The following is a 24,290-nucleotide window of genomic DNA, read 5'->3' on the forward strand; positions in this document are numbered from 1 at the left end:
CCTTAAAAAGTCCAAACACTTTTAATTTAACTTTTTTAAGTTAAAAAAATTAAGACTTTTAAATTTTAACTTAAATATAGATATTTTAAAATTATCTTTATATTAATGCTAGGCAAAACAGGAGGAAAACATTATTCTGTTAACCAATTGTTTTCTCTAAATAATCAGGTTTCACCTTCTAGACGACAAATCACACATGGGATTCAGGAATGTTTGATTCTCTTAGAATATATCCAAATTTTTTTATTTCATTAGCATTGTCATCTAACACTCCAGTCACCAGTTAGGGAAATAGCTTATATTTAATACGTCATAATATTCATGGACTTTTTCACAGTACATAATCACGTCTTCAGTGATGCTAAAGTGGAATATAATGATAAGCAATACAAGTTAGGATATTTGAAGTGCACATTGGCTCTAGTAGAAATGCTAACTGCTCAGACCATTAATAAATACAAAATTTATTAGCATACAATTATTCAATGTATCTTTACCCAAATTTATATAACTTCCATGTTCTGAGGGATTATATTCTTTCTTGATCAAAGGTAAAAGGGAGAGACCTGCAGAAAGAAAAAAAAATAATGTCATCAAAACACAGGACTGAAAAAAGGAAAAGTATAATAAACAGATCTACAAAGTGGTAGGGTCTATCTGGAGAGAAGACGGTATCTGTGAATATAGTACACTGCACAAATATCTTGCAGAATAAGAAATCTGGAGTTGTTTTTTGAGGCAATTTTAGCTAGGTAGCCCTGGGTTTCAGATATTACAAGTTATACTGATATATTTTACTGCTCCTACACACTCAATATTGTAGCTCTTGACTTGCAAAATCTCCTGACACAGCAGTTCTTTCTGGTATTTTTCCCCCCTCTGATTCCTTTATGCACTTAAAAACTGTCAATGAACCGAAGAGCTTTTGTTTCTGTGTGCTATAACTATCAGTATTTATTGACTTAGAAATATATACTGAGACATTAAAAATGCTTATTAGGGTTATACAACAGTGGCTCAGTGGCAGAATTCTCTCCTGCTATGCCAGAGACCCGGGTTCAATTCCCAGAGCCTGCCTATGATAAAAAAAAAAAAAAGGATTAATTTCTTTTAAATAACAATAATGAACATATTACATATGAAAAAATAATATAATTACAAAGAATAGCAATATTTTCCTGAAAATTGTGATAAATGGCATTGTTTTATATTTTTGCAAATTTATTTAATGTCTACCTTAAAAGAGGATATCTGGAATCTCATATCTACATCTGCGTTCAACTTGTTGTGAAATCATACAACATGTAGCCCCTGGAAAACTCGATTATATACTCATGAGCAAATGAATGTGAAAATGGAAAATAACACTTTGTGTCATTATGGAAATAGTTTTGAATTAGAGATCCCCTGCAAAATCTTGGGAACTTCTGCCTAAGAACCACATTTTGAGAACTACCACCACAGGAAACGAGTTTAACAATTATTTGCCTCTCTAATATTTTCTCCTCCACATTCTTTTCTTCCTTGGATCATTTGTTCTCTGGACAGATGGGAACAAAGGGAAGTTGTTTCTTCTCCATCCATCATGTTACACATTTTAATGATCCAGGCCTTCAGAGAAGTAAAATTTAGCCGTGATCATAGCATGAAAGAAGGAAATACATGTAAATAACCCAAGCTACTGGTTTGGTTAAGCCATTAAATTCTCCTAACAAAAGATTCTCACTTAGCCATAGCTCAATCCTATAGAACTAGGATAGGATGTTAGTGTTTCTAGGTGATAGACCAACTGTGCCAGTTTGAAGCTATTATGTACCCCAGAAAAGCAATGTTTTACTCCGGATCCAATCTTGGGGGGGGGGGGTGGGGGCAGACATTTCTTTTAATCCTGATTCAGTATTGAAGGGCAGAAACTTTTGTTTAGATTATCTCCACAAAGATGTGACACACTCAAAGGTGGGTGTGATTTTGATTAAATGGAGATATGACTCCACCCATTCAAAGTAGGTCTTGAATTTTTACTGCAGCCCATTAAGAGAGGAAACATTTTGGAGAAAGAGCAGAATTGATATAGACATTTGGCGATCAAGACAGAAATAGCCTGGGTGCTAAGCAATGACTCACAGAAATAGCCAAAATCTGAAGAGAAGAAATCTCTGGACCCAGCAGATGCTAAGCTAAGAGACAAAACCCAGAATTTTTTTCCTGGAGCAGCTAAATGAAGCTGCTTAGAGAGGAAACCACTGGCATCAGAAGCTGTAAACAAAGGAACTAAGAACAAGGACCAGCAGATGTCAGCCACATAGTTTGCCAGATCACCCTTCCTTGAGCCAAGGTATCTTTCTCTGGATGGCTTAGTTAGGGGATATTTATGGCCTAAGAACTTAAACTTGTAACTTACTGAATTTCCTTTTAAAAAGCCACCCTATTTATGGTATATCACTTTTCGGCAGCATAAGCAAGCTAATACATGAACTAGAGAAAGGAAAATATTCATTGCCAGGTAAATGATAGAGGATAGGCGAAGCAATAGTAGTTCAAACCAAGAGCACTTAATTAGTAATAATAAATCATTAGAGAAGATGCTGCCAGCAGATAGGCAATTTTCATCCCCCCCACCCCACCATACTATTAGAGACAAAGGGCCTTGTCCTATAAAACTGAATGAGCAATCACTTCTCCTGGGAAATCACTTAAGATTTACTGAGAGTAGCACATGGGAAGTAAGGTTGAAATAGTACAGATGAAAAGAGAGTAATCACCATTATTCAATTACTCCTTCAATGGATGTTTATTGAGTGCCTACTTGATTCATGGGGTCTGCTAAAGAATGGTATAGAAACATTGAGGGGATTCTCTTTCATCTGTTTTATTTGCAGCTGCTAATAGTAGGTTTTATATAGTAAAACAAACAAAAATAGACATTCAGGAATAATACAATAAATAAGTGAGAGACTTAATCTTATACTACTTCAAGAAGCTTCTTTATCTCCTTTGTTTCTTAGTATAGAACAAAAATAGTCGAGATTTCTTATAAAGATCACAATCGCCACAGCTGCTTGAACTTTTTAGACAAACAGATAATGCATTAGCCTTTAACAGAGATTAGAAAAGAATCTTATTGCTTTGGAAAAATCATAAAAAATTTGATGATCTACTTCCTCTTCAACAATTTACTTTTTAGAAGTAGTTCCTTAATGAAATCTTAAAAAAAAAAATGCTGCACTTTACTAATTAATGTGCAAAACAATTCAATACATGTAAATAAGAACTCAAACAAGCAATGTGAAATAAACATATAAGGTCTCCTCCAGAGTCCTACCACTTTATATAAAAAGGAAAAATAAAATTTAACGTATACATATGCAAAAAAATGATATAAATATGCAACCCAAAGCAATAAATGTTTGCTTTTAAAATGAATAATGTTAGAAGAAACATTTATGTTTTAGGCTGCCAATTATCTAACAACTTTTAGATTTCCTCTTGGTGACTAACATAATTAGATACAATTAGTGATTATTCATCTCATGATACATACTTTTCAAATTAATTTATACAGCTCTTGCTTGAAAAACCGAAGGAATGTATTATACAGAACAATTTAGATTGTAATAGAAAAATAAATTTAGAATTCATGAAATGCAGTTGAGTAAACAAATCTTTAGACATCAATTTTAAAAAGTTTTAAACTTGAATGTATTTGTTAAGAGAAGTAAGAGTTGGCTCAATTCATTCCAGCCTGCTTTTTATTTTCTAATTTTATCAAGTTTTCTCATCATAAAATTCCTTTGTCTTGGACTAACATGCTTCCTATATTTTCCACTTAGCTAAATTTTATGCACCCTTTCAGAATCAGGTCATAATATCTTTCCTAAGAAACTTTTCTTCATCCTTCTTGATATTTAAGCACTATTCCTTATACCTCAATAGCAGTTTTATCATACCATTTCTCATATTTCAGTGTGATTGTGGAATTGCTTCTCTACTTTTATGCTGTAAGCATTTTGAAGATACAATTAATTTCTCATTCATTGTTAAAATGTATTTCTAGTGCTTATCACATTGTCTAACACCTTAGCATAAAGCTGTCAAGTCATGATTTTTGACTGAACGATTAGTGGATAAATAAATGTTCCCCAGGTATTAGGCTTTAGATTGTTTTATAGAATGCATACATTACTGGTGTGATGAAATTTATAAGGTACTTATTCTACTAATGGGACATGAGATTGAAGTCAAGGATATTATCTTTAATAGTGTATGTGTTTGGATTGGATAGGTTTGCAAGTAATAGAAATTAAATCTGGTTAATAGAGGAATATAAAGTGTACAATTTACAAATCTGCCAAGTGAGTTTACCTTTTCCATGATTCCTAGACCTGTAAACTACAAAATTCTGCCTCCATGTAATTTGAGTTGCCATCAGTTGAACTTCGCTACTAAACATTATAGTACCCATTTGAATATTTCTGGATTTTCATCAATACTTTTCTTGCCATACTATATAACTGCAATTTCATTCCCCCTGGATATCCAACATTAATTACTCTGAAAGAGAATATGACTTCTTTTTACTCATTCTGTTAAGGAAAGGTTCCCAGTAGGGAGAAGCCCAGAACTAAGGACATTCCCAAATCCCACCTCTGTCGAATCATTAAAGGTTTATGAAGTGTACACATCTCTTTGCACTTAAGTATTAAAAACAGGGTTTGGCAAAATTTTTCTCTAAAGGGTCACGCTGTAAATATTTTAGCTTTTGTGGGTCAAATTTTGAGTTTTAACTGCTCAATTTTGCTGTAGTGGTGCAAAACTGGCCATAGGAAACATGTAAATAAATGGGTATAGCTATGTTAAAAATTCATTTTACAAAGACAGGCAGCAGCCAGATTTAGCCTTTGTTACGCAGTCTGTTCACCATGATTTAAAACTTCAGAGATAAAAGAGAGGGGAAGCAAAATATTGAATGGGTCTTTAGGTATAGTCATTATTGACACCAATCACTACCACACCCCTAGTTTTTCAGAGTCACACATTCTAACTAATAGGGAATATATAACCACTGGCTCTGGTCCTAAACTACGTATGACAGGACTTCACTCTAAACCCATAAGGAATCATATACAAATGACTAATTTCTGTTCCATTAGTCATTTGGAGACAGCTACTTTGGATGACAGAGTCATTGACGATTTTAATATATTCTTAATTGGCATCATATTTCAATTATTTTCCCTTAACTGGATTTCCCAGCTCATAAGCAATGCCATATGAAATACGATGACATACTTAAGGTATACAATAATCTTGAAATCACTTTTAAGGGAGAACAGGTTGAATGCAAATTCAAAGAAAGAACAAGTTTCTGTCCCAGGGTGGACACATTATTGCTTCCTCTATGTCTAATGATTATCTGTAATTTTATTATTTTTACCCATTATTTTTCATTTAGAAACCACCCCTCCCCTATTGTAGTGGTTTCACTGTCACAATGATGAACCTTCCCAGGCTTGCCCATCCAGGAACCACAATTTCCTGGATATTTATTGCTCAGGGATGAGCACATGATGCAAGCAGACATATTCACCATTGAAATCATTGTCACAGTAGCAACAATCTCACATATTCTCTATAAACTTTAGCTTTATGTAGCATGTAAACTGCCACAAGCTATTTAACTCTCCTTGAAGAAGGGGAGGGGGTATCTGAGAATGAAACAAACAAACAACTATGAGATGACACTATACAGAAATCCTGTGTCATTGTATGGTCACATGGGATCACAAGTGTTTGAAATTAAGTCTATCCATGTAATTTTCAATATCATGAGCTGGTAAATTCCACTTTGCGCAAATATAATTGTGAGTTTCAACTGAATATGAATTGCCTAATACAGAGTCCATCATAAATAATCTCAACACTGATCACTCACTCAGCAGTGCTTAACAGTGGTGGCCCAAGTTTAGAGTCATAAGGGGAACTTCATGCTGTCGGACTCATGCATATTCTCTATCCTTGACACATTGGCAATTTGGTTCAGGAGTCCAAAAAGCAATCATTAAACACGCTTTGGAGATGGACACTTGATATCTACCGAATTTGTCATTGTGACATTCTGGTTGTTAAGAAGCTCTTATGCCATAGAGGACTTTTGGGGTATTCACATAAAAAAAACAATTTCTCTAGATCTGAGCTAATTCACACAGATTCTTATGCAAAGATTTCCAATGGTTATCGTAATTGAGTAAGAATCAGTGGAAACACTGACTTCAATCTTTCAAAATAGGACTTCCTAATTTTTTTTTTCTATATTTGTACATGTCTATGTGTGTGTTTCCTTAGTCAACTAGTAGTAGAGAATATCCATGAAACTATATACTGGTGGAAAGAAGAATGGCTATGTGAACCAACCAGGGATATTCCTCATTTCTAGTGGTAAAATGTTAAATGATGCAGCAAATTTACCTTCAATTTGTAAGCAATATTTTGTCTCTAGACATTTAGACTTTCAGATCCCTCACTGGTGTTACAAAGAGCTTCATTTTCTTGAATATGTCTCCCATCGTCTGTGATATGTGGATTTTACCAAGGCATTTAGAGATGGTACTACTTCACAGTCTAGGTTTTTGGTGTGTTTTATTGTGCTGGCAAAATCAAAGTTGTTAGTCTAAAACAAAAAACCTGAGGTTCCACTATCTCTCAGAGGGAACAGTAAAGTCATACTATTGTCCAGACCTAGTGAGAACTATCTGATTGTGAAGTGTTGTTTATCAGCATGGAGAAAAATGACTTCAACATCTTAATAACTGGCTGTAAGCATCATGTTGTCATGAATTTGCTCTAGTAAGCATATCACATATGAAAGAGTAACTTCTATTGGAGTCACCATCTAATTAGATTTATAATGATCCTATGTCAGTTTCTAAGACTTAGGAAGTTTTTATGCATAATATCATCTGAGAACCTGCTCTCAAATCTTCTGCTCTCAGCTATTCCCCTGTGGATTCAGCCTTACTTCTGATGTACCATTTGGGAAGAAAAAAGTGAAATGGCCTTCAGCTGGCTCTTTCCACTGTGATAATTCTTACTTTATGCTTAGAAAGGCATTATGGGAGTTTTGGCAGTTGCTGAGTACACCAATCTAATCTTAGATTCAGGAACTGGAGAAATTGCTGCAGAATGAGTTCTGAGACCCAGTGGACATACTACGAAGTCAATTCAGACAAGAATGCATTAATCATCCACACTCATGGTCCCCACTCTGAATATTAGATTACAATGCTCCTGGATCCTTAGAGACTAAACTTCACGTAAAAAGGGATCCACAGTGTCCCAAGTTTGGAGATGTCCCTTGCCACAGTAAATGACCACGGATATCATTAACAGAAGCTAGGAGATTGTATGTTATGATTCAGGGGACAGGGAATTATAGCAGAAATTCTGCCTTCCTTTGATTTGGAATGTGTCATTCCTTCATAAACTGATTGATACCGGAAATTGGATGAGGTCAGGACCACTGAATATGGAAGTGTTAGCACTGGTATGGAAAATAATGACAGATTTTGTTCATTGGACTTGAAGGTTAGTTTTTTTATTATATAAATTGAGCAAACTTTTAGTGTTGCCTATCAGGTTTATTCTTCAAAAACCTATGGCCCATTAACTTCAGGGAGAGATCTCTGTGGGTGTGTTAGTTTGCAAGCTTCCAGAAAGTGATATAGCAGAATGGGAAATTTAATAAGTTATAAGTTTACAGTTCTGAAGAAGTGACTTTCCAAATTAAGGTACCAATAAGAGGTTTCCTTCACTCAAGAAAGGCCGATGGGTCTGGTACACCTCTGTCAGCTGAGAAGCCACATGGCTGACATCTGCTGGTTCCTTGCTCCTGGGCTCCACTGCTTTTTGACTCTGTCCTTGTCAGGGTTCCTCACTTTGCATCTCTGGGGCTGGCTTTCATCTCCTGACTTCCCTTGGCTCTCTCCAGGTTCTGGCTTGCTTAATATCCCATAGAGACATCTGCTGGGCTCCAAACATCTCTAAACATCCGTGTCTCTGTTCTCCAAGTGTCAGCATCTGTGTCAGTTCTGCTCCAAAGTTTCTGCTGGCTCTCTCTCTGTTGACTGTTGTTTCTGTCATTTCTCCAAAATTTTCCCCCTTTTAAAGACTCTAATAATCTAAAGCTTCATCTAATCAAAAAATTATATTCACATTGGGCATGTCATATCTCCATGGAGATAATCTAATTGAAACTTTCCACCTTGCAATATTAAGCCAGTATTAGAAGAAATGGCTGCCTCCACAAGATTGAATCAGGATTAAAACATGGCTTTTCAAACTAGTATAGTGGATGAGATATTTGGCACTCAAAGGTGTAGTCCCATGGGCCAAGAGATAGTCATCACCTGGAAGTGTATTGGAAATCTCAGATCCCACCTCAGACCTACTCAACCTTAATCTACATTTTAACATGTTACACAGTGATTCATTTGCCTATCAAAGTTTTAGAAGAACTAGATTAGACCATTACATTAGAACTAGTCTTTATGTCACCTCGTTGCTTATTTTGATAAGCATGCCTTCTTTGCATGTCTTACAACCTGGCACCTTGAGCTTCCCTCTTCCCTGCTTATATCAAGAAGACCATTTCATTTGCAACTCTTCCATCTAGAACTCCATCGTATTTAGAGAAAGAACATGGAGTTTGTTGTTGTTTTATTTTCGTTATGATGATGATAAGATCCTAGCATTTTACGACATACAGGAAGACAGATTTTTGGGACTCAGTGGAAGAACAGATGAAGGAGTGAGTGAATGGGAGACATTTATGAAAGGCCTTTTTCCTCTTCTATATTATACTTTGGGCTTTCTGGGTTTTCATTGTCAAGGACCCAAATTTGGTTCCAATTTATATATCTTTAATTCAAGCTAAAATTACATTTGATTCTCCTTGGCCAAGAATCTTCAAATCCATTCCCACAATTATTTCCAAAAATGTGATTGATATAAATTAGTAAATCTTTGCAATTCTATTTTAATGTAATTTCCCTCTTCCTTACATTATTTTGCTTAGGGATAATTTTTATCTTTCTTTTGTAAGAATGTAAAGCTTTCTTAGGTAACTGAGGCCCACAGGAAATGTTTCAAAGATATCTGAGATTTCAGTCAACTGTTTTCTCAGACCTTTGAATTTTTCCAGTTATGCCTAGTGCAAGCATCGGAAAACCATAATTCTTCTAACCAGTAGAGTCATGAGTTTAACTAATGTCATAAATCAGCATCACAGATTCAATTTCTGAGTTTGATTTTGAGTATTTGGCAATAAATAGTAAAGCATTATCTTGGCAAGACCAAGATAGGCTTTGGGTGTCATTGGTTGTGAATATTCTGAAAATGAAGTTTGATTCTCACACTTGATCAGTCCTACTCAAGGTCACCATCCTAATCCCCAGTGTTTGAATTCTTCATTTCCTGTAAATTTGCGTAAGATATCAACTGGCTCCACAAATGTTATACTTAGTGGACATATGAGTTTCCGTAGTTGATAACATGAACGCCAGTTTCGTTAATACATTGATTGGGTTAATTTTCTACCTAGACTTATTCAACTCATTCATTCAACAAATATTTCTGAAAAACAATCTATGTGTTAGATGCTTTTGTAAGACACAGAATTTATCAATCAATCAATATACTCTTTTAGTTAGAATCCTTCGGCCACAAGGAACAGAAATTATAATTAACAAACAATAATAATTAATAATAATTATATTAATAATTAGAAAGCACAAAAGACCTACAAAAAGCAGTAATTTGGAGAGCTTCAGGAAATCTCAGCAGTAAGAAGAGAGAAATCTTTTTGCCGATGGTGCTGCCATTTGATGATTCAGCAATATGTGTTTTCTTTTGCCTTATGTTTCTGCTCAGGAAAAGTAATGCCTATTCAATATATGAAATTGACAGGTTTGTCATAATATATCTGAGCATTATCATTAAGATTTTGTGACTGGATTTTTAAATTCATTCCAGCCGATTCACATGGCTCAATGACAGAAAATGTTCATGATAAAATGCCTTAAGAAGGAAAACAATTAAACTCTACAATGTGGGTATTTAGACAAAATAGAAAAATATTTGGTTTCAATCACTCAGTTCCCTTGTTTTAGCAGAAGTCTCAGAAAAAAACATAAAAATCATGAAATCTCCTTATCTTTAGCTCTATTCATCATAAATATAGATATTATTGTATCCATAAATATATATATATATATGTTTATAGATGTATATAGATATCTGATTATTTTTGGTTAGTTTTCTGTTTTCTTGTAAGTTATTTTGAGCTAGAATAATAAACCATAACTTTCAAAATGAAAAAAGGAACACCTAAAATGCCAGTAAGAGAAAACTTCCAGTCACTGATTGACACATGTCAGTATTTTCAATCTATATTTACATAAAAACAAATTTTAGATCTTTTTATTTGCCAGTCATAAATTCAGAGGATATATTTTTTCTCTTTTCATTGTAAACTATTCCATATATAGAAAATTCAGAATGACAGTAATAATGATATGACAGATGCAAAATGCACTTACCACAAAGGTCAATCATTTGGACATTTTTGTCTTATTTTTTTCTTTCAATATTTTAAATTAATAAAGCAATGCAAAGACAACCAACATTCCACTCCCCTCCCTTCCTTTTCTGCCCTTATTCTCCCAAAGGTAATAATGAGCAGAAATTAGTGTGTATCTGTCCTATGGATATTTACATTATTATATATGTTTAAACCCATATAAACATATAGTATTATATTTCTTTAAGCATCAAACAATTTATTTCAAATGTAACATCATGTTCTGTAATTATGTGTACACAATTATATTTCTGGTATTTATCCATTTAAATAAATATACACCTACAATATTCACTTTAAATTTTTTGTAGTCTTTCATTTCATGAGCAATTTATTAATTCATTACATTACTGAAGAATAATTAATTTTTAAACATGTTTTATTTTTACAAACTGTTTCAGAGGACAAGCTTAAGTACTTTTTTTTATATGTACAGTGGTTCCTTTAGTATAGATCCAACAGAGGAATCACTGGGATAATAAGATTTATGTATCAAATTTTATGAGTATTATCATATTTTTCTCCACAATTTAATATGATTTACCATTATATTATTGCCTTGAAAATATAACAGTCCTTTTATTAGCCCTCATCTTTCTTAGCACTTAAGTTTCAGAAACATTAAGTTTTGACTAAGTGATAAATATGAAGAAATTTTAGATTTTATTTGTATAACCTAGAATATTAGAGAATTTCATTGTCTTTTCATAAGCCAATGGGACATCCAAAATTTTAATGGTAGGAATTATGTATTTATATAATTACCTATTTTTCTTAAAAGCTTGCAAAATATATGTGTTCATTTGATTTTTCATTATTTCCAAGTTGTTAACCTGTGAGTGAATCTATTGCTCATCTTTTCATTTTGTTGATACAATGTTTTTTTTTACAGCAATTAAAAATATCATCCTAGCCAAATCATTCTTTTAGTTTATGGTATGGCTCTTTTTAAGTACTGTATATGAATATTTCCCAGGCATTATAATTTACTTCTATTTTTTACAGTTTTCCTTGCCACATTTAAATGTATAATCCATATGATATATAATGTTTTATTTGTTACAAATTTAAATTTGAGCTTATAATTTCCATATGCATGCCTCATCTTTCTTCTTTTCTCCTTTTTTTCTCCCTCTTTCTCTTTCTTCCCTCCTTCCACCCTCCTTCTTTCTGACCTTCCATCTTTCTTCCCTTCTTTCATTTCTCTCCTCTCTTTTTCATTTTCTCTCTCCTCTCTCTTTTTATTCCTTCCATTAATCGCATTCTCTCCTTCCTATTTTCTTTGCTTCTTTCTTTTTGTGAGCTTATACTATATTCATGAAATGTACTGAAGAGACATTTTCCAATATATTTAGGCTTGCTTAAATTTATATCAGTTAAGTTTTATAGCATTCTCTTAAATTTAATTCAAAGTGCTTGACCAGTTGATGCTATTTAAAGGCTTTCTTTATTTTATTTGCTATGTTGATAGCATATTTGATTATTGCATGTAGATTTTGTGACCAGCTTACTTGCTAAAATGTTCTCTTTTTTTAAAAAGTTAATAGTTATTCTGTAGAATCTTTTGAATTTCACATATATACAATCTTACCATGTATAAATAGTCTTTTTTTACTATCACTACTTAATTTTTTTTTTTCTTTTGCATGTACATGCTCCAGGAATCAAACCAGGGTCTCCAGCATGAGGAGCGAGAATTCTACCCCTGAGCTACCCTTGCACAACCCACTATCACTACAATTTTTTATTCTTATTTACCTTACTGACTAGGACTACTTGTAAAATTTGAAGAGATGTGGCAAAAGTAAATATTTTGACTCATCCCTAATCTCCCCAATCTCTGAATTTAACATATCTACCCTTCATTTACTACTATTTGTTGACTGTGGTTTTATATCCCTAATTTCTAAAAGTTATGTTCCTAAAATGAATGCTGAATTTATCAAAGGCCTTTGATTCTTTTATTGATAGGATCATTATTTTTCTCTTTTACCTTATTAGTACACTACCTTGATTACTATATTTTCTAATGTGAAACCAACTTTTCATTTCAATGAAGGAATTTATCTAGTCTGGATTTGTGTTTATGAGTGTGTGTCTGTCGGTGCATATTTGTGCTGTATGTTTTAATACCGAATAGCTGAGTTTGCTAATATTTAAAGGGTTTTACCTTTACCATAATTGAAAATGTTTCATAATTTTCTCTCTATTGTGCTTATTGGAAAGTATTTCTTATTTTCTATTATTTAAATCCATTTGTGTATGTGTGTGTGAAATATGCATAAATTGCCCCTTGGGATTTTCCTACAACCTGCCTCTGAAGGAGACTGGTCCTGTTTTGTGTTTTTGTTATATGTTGATGGGTTTATTTTAAACTACTAAGTAATTTTCTCAATACTATGATTCTGATTTAACTTCATATATTTAGATTTTTCCCCACGTCAGATTTTTAAGTTATACATTTTATGACATCAGTTTTGTGTTAACTCAAATAGTTGCACTGTTAAACCGTACTCAGAATAATCATAGACTTTGCCTGGCACCAATCTTTAGTAATGATTCAAAAGATAATGAAAACCCCAAAACAGTTGCACCATCTTCTTTTTTTCTTGGAGGAGTCAGAAACTGTCAGATACTGTTTCCAAAAATTTATTTTTCTCTTGCATCAGGGCTCCTTTTAGTTTCTGACTAACATAGGAGAGTTGAGCAACGTATGTGAAAACACTGAGAGAAAGGACACTATTCAACTTTTACTTCATTTGAGACTCCTTCTCCATTTTGCCCTGCCACCTAAATCCATCAAGTCCAGGGTTTATTTGTTTGTTTTTTTAATAAGCAATAAAAACAGATCAGATATATCATGCTGCACATTTTTATAGATAGAGATTCCTGGAATTTTTCTACTGTTAAACATCATTAACATGTTTAGAATGTGGTCTTCCTGGAGGTATTAACATTTTAACGGAGGTTTGTCCAGGACATTCTTCCCTCAGGAATATTCTAGCCGGGAAGGGGTGAGTTACAGACCCTTAACCACCTCTCTCACCCTAATCAATGTCTCCTTGTTACATGTTTCTCAGGTTTATTTTCATAATTTGTCTTACAAAATATTATTTAATTATACTATTAAGCTATTAAGCCTCTGTATAATAGGTAAATTGCAACCATATCCTTCCTTCCCAGATCTTTTGATTTTCCCTTAACCACTCAATTATTTTTCCATCTGCAAGTATTTGAAACACTATACATGTATTGAGAAGGAGATATAATTATGAGTTTAATGTCTCTAAGGCAAATTTCTTTCTCTTTTTCCTGACCTGGTGTTTTCCATTGCTATCAAAACAGCTGAAGGCTTCAAATCATCCTCCTGAAATGTTTTCTAGTCCTGGGAATCATTATCTACATAAGTTTCATTTTCACTTAATTCTATTAATCAATCTGCAGACCCTCACCATACCACTCTTCACATTGATTAAATTAAAATATCATTTCCTATTCCTTCCCAACAGAAATAACTATGTCCTATTTACCACCCATCCTCAATGGCAGGGACTGTAACTAGAGGATATTATTAAGAAAATTCTGTATCCTCTTTCATTTGTGAGCATAATCATACCCCACTTATCATAGCAGAAGTTTTTAGCAGCATCAACTTCTAATTATCATTGTGTTTCACCTGCCAACCCCCAGAACTGATTGTGTTAATCACTTCTTTGTTCTATCACATCCACAGTGAAGACAAGTTTCCCTTTTACTCCATGGTGCCCAGGTTTCTAGAGAACAAGGATGAGGCCATGTTGTCCAGTGGCATCCTTGGCACAAGTGCACCCTGTAGCCTGGACTTCTACACTAATAGAGACATTTGTATTGTTTTACCAAGTATGGGTATTTAAAAGGCCTCACCAGACTGCACAGAGTATACTCATATAAGACATTCATTTAAAGGCAAATGATACAATGCAGTGAGACAGAGTGCAGGCAAGCATCAGAGGTCTCAGAGATCTCACAGCATAAACTCCCAATCGATCTCACCTTTGTGTACATGGATGGTACAGATTCTCTGGCTTGAACCTCTAATATTTGTCCAAGAAATCTTGGCTTTGAAAGAAAAGCAAGAAAAAGTTGTCAGTGGCTCTTTAAGTAGTCAAGACAGGTTTGCCAAATCTGACAGGCCAGCTTTAAATCATCAGTAAAGAAGCTAGCCTTGGGGATCAAACAGAGGAGTTTCAGGCTTTAAAAAGCTAATCATAAATTCCATTGCCCTTTTGTTATCTGAGAATCTAAAACCAGATATGCAGGTATCCTTGGACCCTCTTGCAGAATTGTCAATAGCTGTGGTGTTCTATCATCTTGGTAACTCATTAGATTCTCTTAGGTATCTTTATTACTCTCTCAAACTGACTTTCAGCTGCAGCCAATATATTGGAGAAGGAGCTGCTTCTAGTGTAAGCAAGTCTCTTTAATTACGATGATAACTCTCCATGAACATAATTTTCCCTTGACATAATAGTCCTAGGACAGCTCCTAAAATGTTTGTACAATGGGACCATTGTTAGTCAATCAATGAGATGTTTTGTTGACACTGTTTATCACTGACTTGAGTAATAAACATTTGCAGACAAAATGTTGTATACTCCATGTGACAATTGATTAGACATATTCTATCCTTCAATAGAATTCAGTCTGGGTATGCCTTAAAGCTTTTTATAAGCAACTTAGCAAAAGTTTAAAAAGAGAGTCACTAGTGTTTTATAGCCACCATATCACCTCTCAGAACACTCTTCTTGGGGCTATCCAAGTTCTGCAGCAGCTCTCCTTGTAGACATTCTTTCACATTCACATTTTGCAGATTTGAAAACTCAAAGCAAGCTCTGACTTAACTGGCAAGTGCAGCAGCAGCCTGCTTCCCATTATACCCAGGCCTCTGTCTTAGCAATGCCTCATCATGATTCATATGATTCATAGCCACATTAAACACACAACTTAAAAAAAAAACACTGGTTGCCTAATCAATTCAGTGGTGGTATATCTCTTGGGATACTTAAAAAAACAATGAAAGTAGTGAAAATTTCCCTAATTTGCATGGCAAATGGTAGCATGAGTCAATTATTGCTCAGTTGCATCATCAGGATATACTACATCCCATCTTTGCTCCAGACTATCCATGTAGAATCCTTACATAGAACTACAAATTAGCATAAGTCCAACATCCCCTGTCTATAGAGAAAAGGCCAGGTGGCTTCTTCTAGCATTGGCCATTTGTAGCGTATTCAATAATGCCCTGCCGCCACCCTCTCCCCAAGAAAGTTCATGACCACCTGGAACCTCAGAATGTGACTTTACTTGGACATAGGGTCTTTGCAGTATAATTACTGTAAGGGTAAAGGTGATATCATACTGGATTAGGGTGGAGCCTAAATCCAATGAGAATTTCCTGACAGGAGACAAAAAAAGGACACACAGAGACACAGAAAAGAAGGTGATATGAAGAAGGAGGGAGATCTTAGAGTAACGTGTCTATAAGCAAAAGATGTCTAAGGATTGCCACCAAGCTCCAGAAGCTAGGAGAGAAGAATGGAGTGGATTATCTGTCAGAGCCTCTTGAAGAAACCAACCATGCCGATAATTTGATTTCAGACTTCTGGACTACTTAACTGTGAAAGAATAAATTTCTTTGTTTTAAACCTACCCAGTTTGTGTTAATTGGTTATGATCGCCCTAGGAAACAAATACACCATCTGTTAGCACAAGACCTGAGAGTGTTAACTAAGAGTTTTATTTTCTTGCTGTGAGATGTACTCTTTGAAATAACATTGCATCTTGCCCTGAGGTTTTAACCTATCTGTGAGTTCCTTCACTGTTGCTGTGCTTTGAGAAATTATTTCTTTTCTTCCATGTTTAACCCCACTCTCCTTCTCCAGGGTATTTTTGACTTTGCTGTTTGGCTTGGTTTGGCTTGTCTGCATGGCTTACCCACACTTAAGAAAGTAACATTAGTTCTCAGGAAGATGTAGTCAGGTTTGGCAGGTAAAGAATTACATAATTGTCTTTTTCACTTGGTAATGGGGCTGCAATCAGTTAACTCTATTATAATCGCATAAGGAGAGATCATGGTCCATACTGAAGTTCCTCCAGGATGGAACAGAAAAGGTCATATTTTTGTAAAGGATATCATGCTTTGTAAATCAAATAGCTCCCTGTACTCATATATGGACTTGCCACCACAACTTCAGGACAACTGGATGGGGAGAGATTTGTAAGATGAGAAATGTACAAAGTTATGAGACAGCAACATATCTCACCACCTCATTTTAACTCTCTTATCCTAGAAACTTTTCCCCTTGAGCTCTCAACACGCTTCACCTCCTCTCATATTCAATGTGAGAACACAGTTTTTAATCAACTTAGCCAGACTCTCCTACTATTTTTCATCAACTGCTGAAGCAGAAGATAATTTAATTGTCCATTCTAATTTAAAAAGAGAGCTCACTTCTTAAAGTGATAAAGAATCTGATACGTCCATGTAGTATCATGCATCCATGTCAATTTTTTGAACATTAGTGGCAGTAAAGTGGTAAAGCCAAGCGCTAAAATGAAGTTAAAGTGAAATAAAATAAATCAGTGAAGTGCTTCATCAGACAAAATATATAGAGGTAGGCCAAGATGATAGATAATTCACTGTTTTAGAATTTTATTTGCATTTTCTCTTGTTGCTTCTGTCATCTGATGAGCAGAGCTTAGATGTGATGGATTCATTGTGAAATTCTAGTATACAACCATTCTCAGAAATCCATCTCCCAGGTTGACCTGCAGGATTTCAGTGTAATCCACTTTCCTATAAATTTCATAACAGATGATCACATATGGGAGTATTTCTTATTGTCTGATCATTCTGGGCCCTTTTGCCTGACCATGCCACCTTTCCTAAAATTCAGGACCAAGATTATGTCAGTAACCAAACACTTGAAAATATGAACATAATAGCTCTTTCATTACTAAATATTTAGCCTCTTCCTGTTGTGCAATTTTGACTTTGCTTTCTTCTACTAGTTCTATGATCTGCAGGATATAGCAAAGCCAGCTTCAAAAAAGCAGCATAACTGTCAATCTAGGAACTCCCATCAGAGAATCAAGCAGCCTTTTTTTTGGCTTGAAGATGATCTCAGGATTCAGAAATAGAGTAGTTGGGCAGGAATAGCCTTAGAAGGAACCTGCTCATGAATGTGATGATTTCACCCTCCTCCTCTCTTTATTTCACGATCTTGAAAATAACAATTCCATGTAATCAATGATCTCTGCTAAGCAGCACCTTTGGGATTTCAAAGTTTCTGTTAAACGTCAAAAACATTCTGGGTACTACTTGTCTCAATTATTTTATGTTGTGTTTTCTAGTGTAGTCACTTTAAAAATCATCTGAGCAGTCTGGTCTTAAGATCTCAATGGGACTGCTTTAGTCACAAACTTTTGTGACACATTTAATGCCTGCTTCTGCTCAGAGCCCCTTCCAAATTCACATTTCTTTCTAGTGACTTTGTGAATAGAGGCCAGCAGTATTCTGAAGTAGGTAATGTGACCTTGCTGAAACCTACATAGTCCCAAGCCTCTGAACTTTCTCTTTTGTGGTTTTGTCAGTAAAAGATAATAATTGATTTCTCACATTTCAAGGAACATCCCTGGTTATTCCTGCCCATGTAAGTTGATTTCTCACATTTCAAGGAACATCCCTGGTTATTCCTGCCCATGTAAGTTGACAAAGACTTCACAGACCAGGCTGGATCTTGAATTTAGCTAGGTGTTTGACCCACCTAGTGGTCTCATAGGTGACTGAATTCTTAAATCCTGCGATTCCTTCTCCAAGAAATTATCATATCGGCATTGTTGCATAATAACTGACTTTCATGGTTAATAAGCCAAGTCCCAGTACACTAGATTCAGATGGTAAGAATGCAAATTCACTATCCCTGTGGTAAAATCTTAAATATTGAATATCATTCCTTAAAAAGGCAAATTTTGCTTGACCGGATTTGATGATAGAAAATGAAAAAAAGTATGAGTCCAATCCATTGTATCCTACCATCACCTTTGGCCTATCCCAATTCCACTGTACTCTTTACAATATTAGATATGGCTGATCTGATCTGAGGAGCCACCTTCTTTATTCCTTAATAGAAATAGTTTATTGTCAGTCTCTATGAATCACCTGACTTCACCACTACCTGACAGGACTATTAAAAATGGAATTTGTGGTAATCAATCCTCTCATTTCAACCATTTCCTTAATCAGAACAGAAATATTTTATTGAACATCCCAATATTGTATGTTATTTAATATTTGCTTCCAGAAAATACTTGGGAATTTCCAAAGGCTTCTGTTAGCACATCCATTTAAAATTAAACAAAAGGAATATTTGGTTGATATCTTATGGAGAATGGTAAAGGCAGAGCCTTCCAAGGGTGAATAATATTTTTCCAACTATGTATGCAGTTAATGGTGATAAAATCAAGGTGATTTTTTTGCATTCAATTTTCATATCATTCATTACCTATGACTTTTATATATCACCACAACATCTTCAAGTTTCAAATTTCAGCCCTTTTAGTGCAACCAAAAATAGCATACTACCTTTAGCCTATTTTACCCATACTATAGCAAAAAGCTTTCATCTTCCACCCTACCCCCAAGTGTTGGAAAAGTAAATCTTGTTACTTTTCAATATTTTTCAGATCCTATGGCTTTAACTTATGTGACAAATTCAGTTCCATGGTTAATTGCTTTCCATTATGAATTGCAATCTTCATAACTTTCATCCAGGCTAGAATATGAAGAGCTATTTTGACAGGGAATTTCAAGCTTTGTTCCTGGGTCTTTCTTTTTATTCCTGACCTTGACAGTTTGCATACTAAAGGTCAGGCATTAGTAGAATTGTTTTCAACTTGGATTTATCTGATGCTTCCTCATAATATGAATGGTGCAGTGGGTTTTGGGGAAGAATTCTAAAGTGATGAAATACTCTTCTCATAACATCCTATCAGGAATACATATAATATTATCATGACTTATCACTGTTGATGTTTACTTTGATCACTGGGTTAAGGATGCATTTGACAGACTTTGCCTTGTAAAGTTACTATTTGCCATTTTTCCACGTTCTACACCAAAGATCAGTAAATAATGGCCCACAAATGAAAGCAACTTCCTGATATCTGTAAATACAGTTTTATTGGAATACAGTCACAGCCATCATTCATATTTCCATGGCTGTTTTTGCATATTTTTGCAACAGCAGGGTTGAGCAGTTGTTACAGAGATCTCTTGTCTTTGAATTCTAAAATATTTACTGTCTGCCTCCTAAAAAATATTTGCTGATTACTGTTATTTAGGTCCCAAAGTCCAACACATGCTAAAAGAAAGGAAAAACATTCAGAAGATGGGACTGCTCTGGAGGAAGTGACATCTGTATATGTGTGATGGTCAGGTTTATGTGTCAACTTGGCCAGGTGATAGTGCCCAGTTGTCTGGTCAAGCAAGCACTGGCCTATCTGTTGCTGTGAGGACATTTCATGGACTTAAATCATGAGCATATTGGCTACATCCATGACTGATTACCTCTGCAGTCAGTTAAGGGAAGTGTCTCCTGCAGTGAGTGACACTTAATATAATCACCCAAAGGCTTTTAAGAAGAATTCAGAAGAGATGATATCTCTTTCTACTTCAGCCAGCCAGCCTCTTCTGAGAAGTCATTGAGGACCTTCATTGGAGCTGCCAGCTCACAGGCTTCCCTACTTTTGTCTCTTACATCCCCACAGTTGCTTGAAATACTTTTATAAATCTCGTATTTACAGATATCTCCTGTTGGTTCTGTTTCTCTAGAGAACCCTAACTAATACTATACATTATTTAGATTTTTCTGGTAAATAAGATTTGTCATCAATCATTTGTTTATTTCTATGATATGGACTCATGGGATATTTATTTTATTCACTGGATTAAAATCTAATACTACCATTACTCAATTTATTGCTCAAATTGTTCCAGCATTGGTCATTGTGATACCAAGCAACAGTAGTGCACCCTCTGCCTGATGCACTCAAATAACCAATTCCTGAGACACTGAGATTTCAAGAAGAGAAAGAGTTCATTGCTAAGTGTGAAGCAGGAGATCAGATGGCCTATTAGTCTAAAAACCTATCTCCCTGAACTGCAGTAATTCTGATAGTTCTATAGTATCAAAAGATGGGCAGGTTTTAGGATAATGAGAACAATGGCTCTCAGTGATGTACTTAGAGATGATCTAATTGAGCATATACTGGTTGATTATATGCTTAGTTACAAAAGGTAAGAAAACAGTGGCCTTAATATGACAATGGGCATGATTTTTAGTATTCTAATGAGATATAGGTTACTTATAAGTTCAAGTCTAAGCTACTATTCTGGTCAGACAGGCTCATTTTGGTTAGATCCAGTTTTGGTTATCAAAATAACTTTGGGGGTAGGCCATGGTGGTTCAGTAGGCAGAGTTCTTGCCTGCCATGCTGGAGACCCGGGTTCGATTCCTAGTGCCTGCTTATGTAATAAAAAAATAAAAAATAAAAAATAACTTGGGGATTGGGGTGATTTAGTTCTGACTAACCAAAGATCCTTAGTGAACATTAGGGACTATCTTTAGTGATTGTAAGACTTTAAGGTCGAAAAACTGGTTAAAATGGGTACATGTAAAAGTCATTCATAAAGTTTTGCAGTCACAAGGGTTAAGATAAAGGCGATACTATTATTATCAGAGATCAAAGCAGGAGAATTTCAGTTCAGAGATTTCAGGTATTTCCCTCTAATATACCAGAAAGTAAAAAGGAATATCTATATAATGCTTCAGTAATCATAATCACTCCTTAAATCCTGATTTCTTGGTTATAATTGGGAACTCTTCTTTCTTATTCTTTGAACCACAAGATGTTCTAGTATTGTCTTGTATTTTCCTTTCCCCAGTCCTAGAATCACCCAAAGAATGTTGGTCCGTTTTAATGTAGAATGTTACTTACAAACCAAGATCTGGGTGCTGGGTTTGCTCACTGCTGTGGGATTTTCATTTTCTCCAGCCAATGATAAACCTGGCTCCCATTAACTATAATCTATGTTTTTCTCCAATTATTTGTTCAACCTATTTTTCATGTAAAAAGTTGGTTTAGCCTTACTACCCATTCCTCTAAAAGAGACAATTTTACCAACTAGAATGCAGTGTCTACGTATAAGATTAGATAAATACATTTACTATGTCTAGGAGCTTGCTGACAGATGCTTTACATTTTTTCAAGGACAATACATACGGAAAATTAGAGTAAGAGTGAAAAAGTCCACTAAAAAACAAACAAATTAACAACAACAAACGTAGTTGCAGCCTCGGAAAGAAATGGAAATGCTAAGACAAACGCTTAAATCAAACCTCTAGAGATAAGAAGTGTTTACAGAAAATGAGGTAGTATGCAAGTGATGTCATGAACAATGCTCAGAAAAAAGACTATGTGTCCTCTAATACTTTATGAAATGGATGATAATACAATAAACTGCACCCAACATCAAAAGAAAAGTACTTGCTTTGAAATGGTCATGGCAACATATCCTGAGTATAAGAATCGGAAAAATAGCAAGTGGATTCCATGGCGCATGTAACAAGCAGTAGCTCTAAGAGGCTGCAAGTGGGGCTGGAAACCCATCTTAGCATTTGCCTATCACATGATATATGCAAGCTTGGGAAATAGATTTAAATATTTGAAACAGAAAAATATCAATTAGTCCCATTTGCATATGTTTCTTCTGAACAAGGCATGTATTTCACTGATACTAGTGTACAGATATGAGTAAGTAAACTAAATATGGTACAGACAAATTGTTGTATGAGCAATCTCAGGCAGTTGCCTCATTGGGTATTAGAATGGGTAACTGTACACAGGTTATTAAAAACTGATGAAACATGATTTAAAAGTGGGTGTAGCTAATTGAATGCATACTAAAACCTGTATATGAAGCTTCCAGTTTGAGCTGACATGTAAAGGCCTTGGACGACATGATTTCTATTCTTGCAAGATAAAGCTGAACAAATATTAAACCATTGGTTTTTCTTGGACCCATCGGAGAACTGAGGACTCAGGATAAAACCTCACCCTGAAATGCAGAAAAACAGGCGCAGAGTCACACCCAGGATTTGCTTACCTGGAGCAGAAGTCACCAGAGCCCATAAACTGGTAGGAATACTTAAATGATAACTGCGATGCATTGCTGGAGCCTGCCAGAACTGAGAGAAGTTTCTCACTTTCATCCACAATCCCCACCAGGATCTCATGATAATGCACTAACCAATATGTCCTTGAGGCTCTGGCTGGGGAAGAGAAAAAGTAACCATTGTTAAATAAACTCAGAATCTTCTCCATGACAAAGGCCTACTCCCCAGAGGAAAAGACAAGCCAGAGCCTAATCCAACAGGAGAAAGGGTTTTTCTCCCACTTCACCCCCCCTATAGTCTTCCAGTCATACTTAAAGTTAAGAAAAAAGCTGACAACAAAACAATACATGTGAAAGTTACAGCCCAGGGGCACAGGTTCACTTAATGAATGAGATTTAATCACAGTATCAGAGGCTGTTTCATCCCCCACCCCCACAGTAACACAAACCAAAAAAAAGCCAATAAAATAACAATGAATTACAGCAAAAGAACTGCAAGAAACAGACTCTATCAAAGGACCTATAACTAAAGTAGACACTGAATATTGCTTAGATCCTAGCCATATTAACATAAAACCACAAACTAAAGACCTATTTACTACAATTTTTATTACCTTATTCATCTTGTCCAGCTTTCATCAAAAATCATGTCATCCTCAAAAGCAAGGAAAAATACAATCTGAAGAGAAAATGCAAGCATCAAAACTATACTCAGATGTGACTCACAGATTGGAATTATCAAACAGGGGATTTAAAATAACCATGGTTAATATGTTAAGTTCACTTATGGAAAAAGTTGACAGCACGCAAAACAGATGGATAATTTAAATAGAGAGATGGAAATTCTAAAATAGTATCAAATGGCAATGATAGAAATTAAGAAAAAAAGACTTACAGAAATGAAAACTGTTTTTGATGGGCTCATCAAGAGACACCCAAGGACTGTGTTATGGAGTGGCTTGTGTCCCCTAAAAAGATAAATTCAAGTCCTACACCCCATCTCATAAATGTGATCCTATTTGGAAATAGGCTCTTTGAAGATGTTATTAGTATAAGATGAGACCAAATTGGATTAGGGCAGGCTTTAATTTGATATGACTGCTGCCTGTATCTGGATAGAAAATTTGCACACAATGAGAGTGAGAGCAAGAGCTAGGGAGAGAAAGCGAGAGAGGGAGAGAGAACAAGACATTGTGACAGAGACAGAGATTGAATTATGCCATGGATTGCTGGCATCCTTCAGAATTCTACAGACCTTATAAAAACCCTGAATTCAGATCTCAAAGCTCCAAAACTGTGGGGCAATGAGATGCCATTGTTTTAAGCTATCTCGTTTGTGGTGATTTGTTACTGCAGTTCTAGGAAACTATGTATCAGTGAGCTAAAAAAAATGGTTTAATAAAAACTTTACAAAATGAAATGTAAAGAGAAAAGATAGTTTTA

At 35.0% G+C, this 24,290-nt stretch overlaps 1 long non-coding RNA gene across 2 annotated transcripts; it reads right to left on the reverse strand.

The window, feature by feature from the left end:
- Nucleotides 1–480: 480 nt before the first annotated feature.
- Nucleotides 481–24,013, reverse strand: LOC143682843 (uncharacterized). 2 transcript variants are annotated; one of them, XR_013175316.1, is made up of 5 exons: nt 23,743–24,013; nt 23,462–23,526; nt 22,839–23,004; nt 9,798–9,936; nt 481–566 (listed from the first exon to the last, which is right to left on the reverse strand). It is a non-coding gene; the product is annotated as an uncharacterized LOC143682843 (long non-coding RNA). The 2 variants fall into 2 exon arrangements; XR_013175317.1 differs by lacking the exon at nt 9,798–9,936 and having other exon boundaries at nt 498–566.
- Between the last annotated feature and the right edge of the window lie 277 nt (nt 24,014–24,290).

The sequence above is a fragment of the Tamandua tetradactyla genome, chromosome 5, assembly GCF_023851605.1.
Source record: "Tamandua tetradactyla isolate mTamTet1 chromosome 5, mTamTet1.pri, whole genome shotgun sequence".
Classification (NCBI taxonomy): domain Eukaryota; kingdom Metazoa; phylum Chordata; class Mammalia; order Pilosa; family Myrmecophagidae; genus Tamandua; species Tamandua tetradactyla.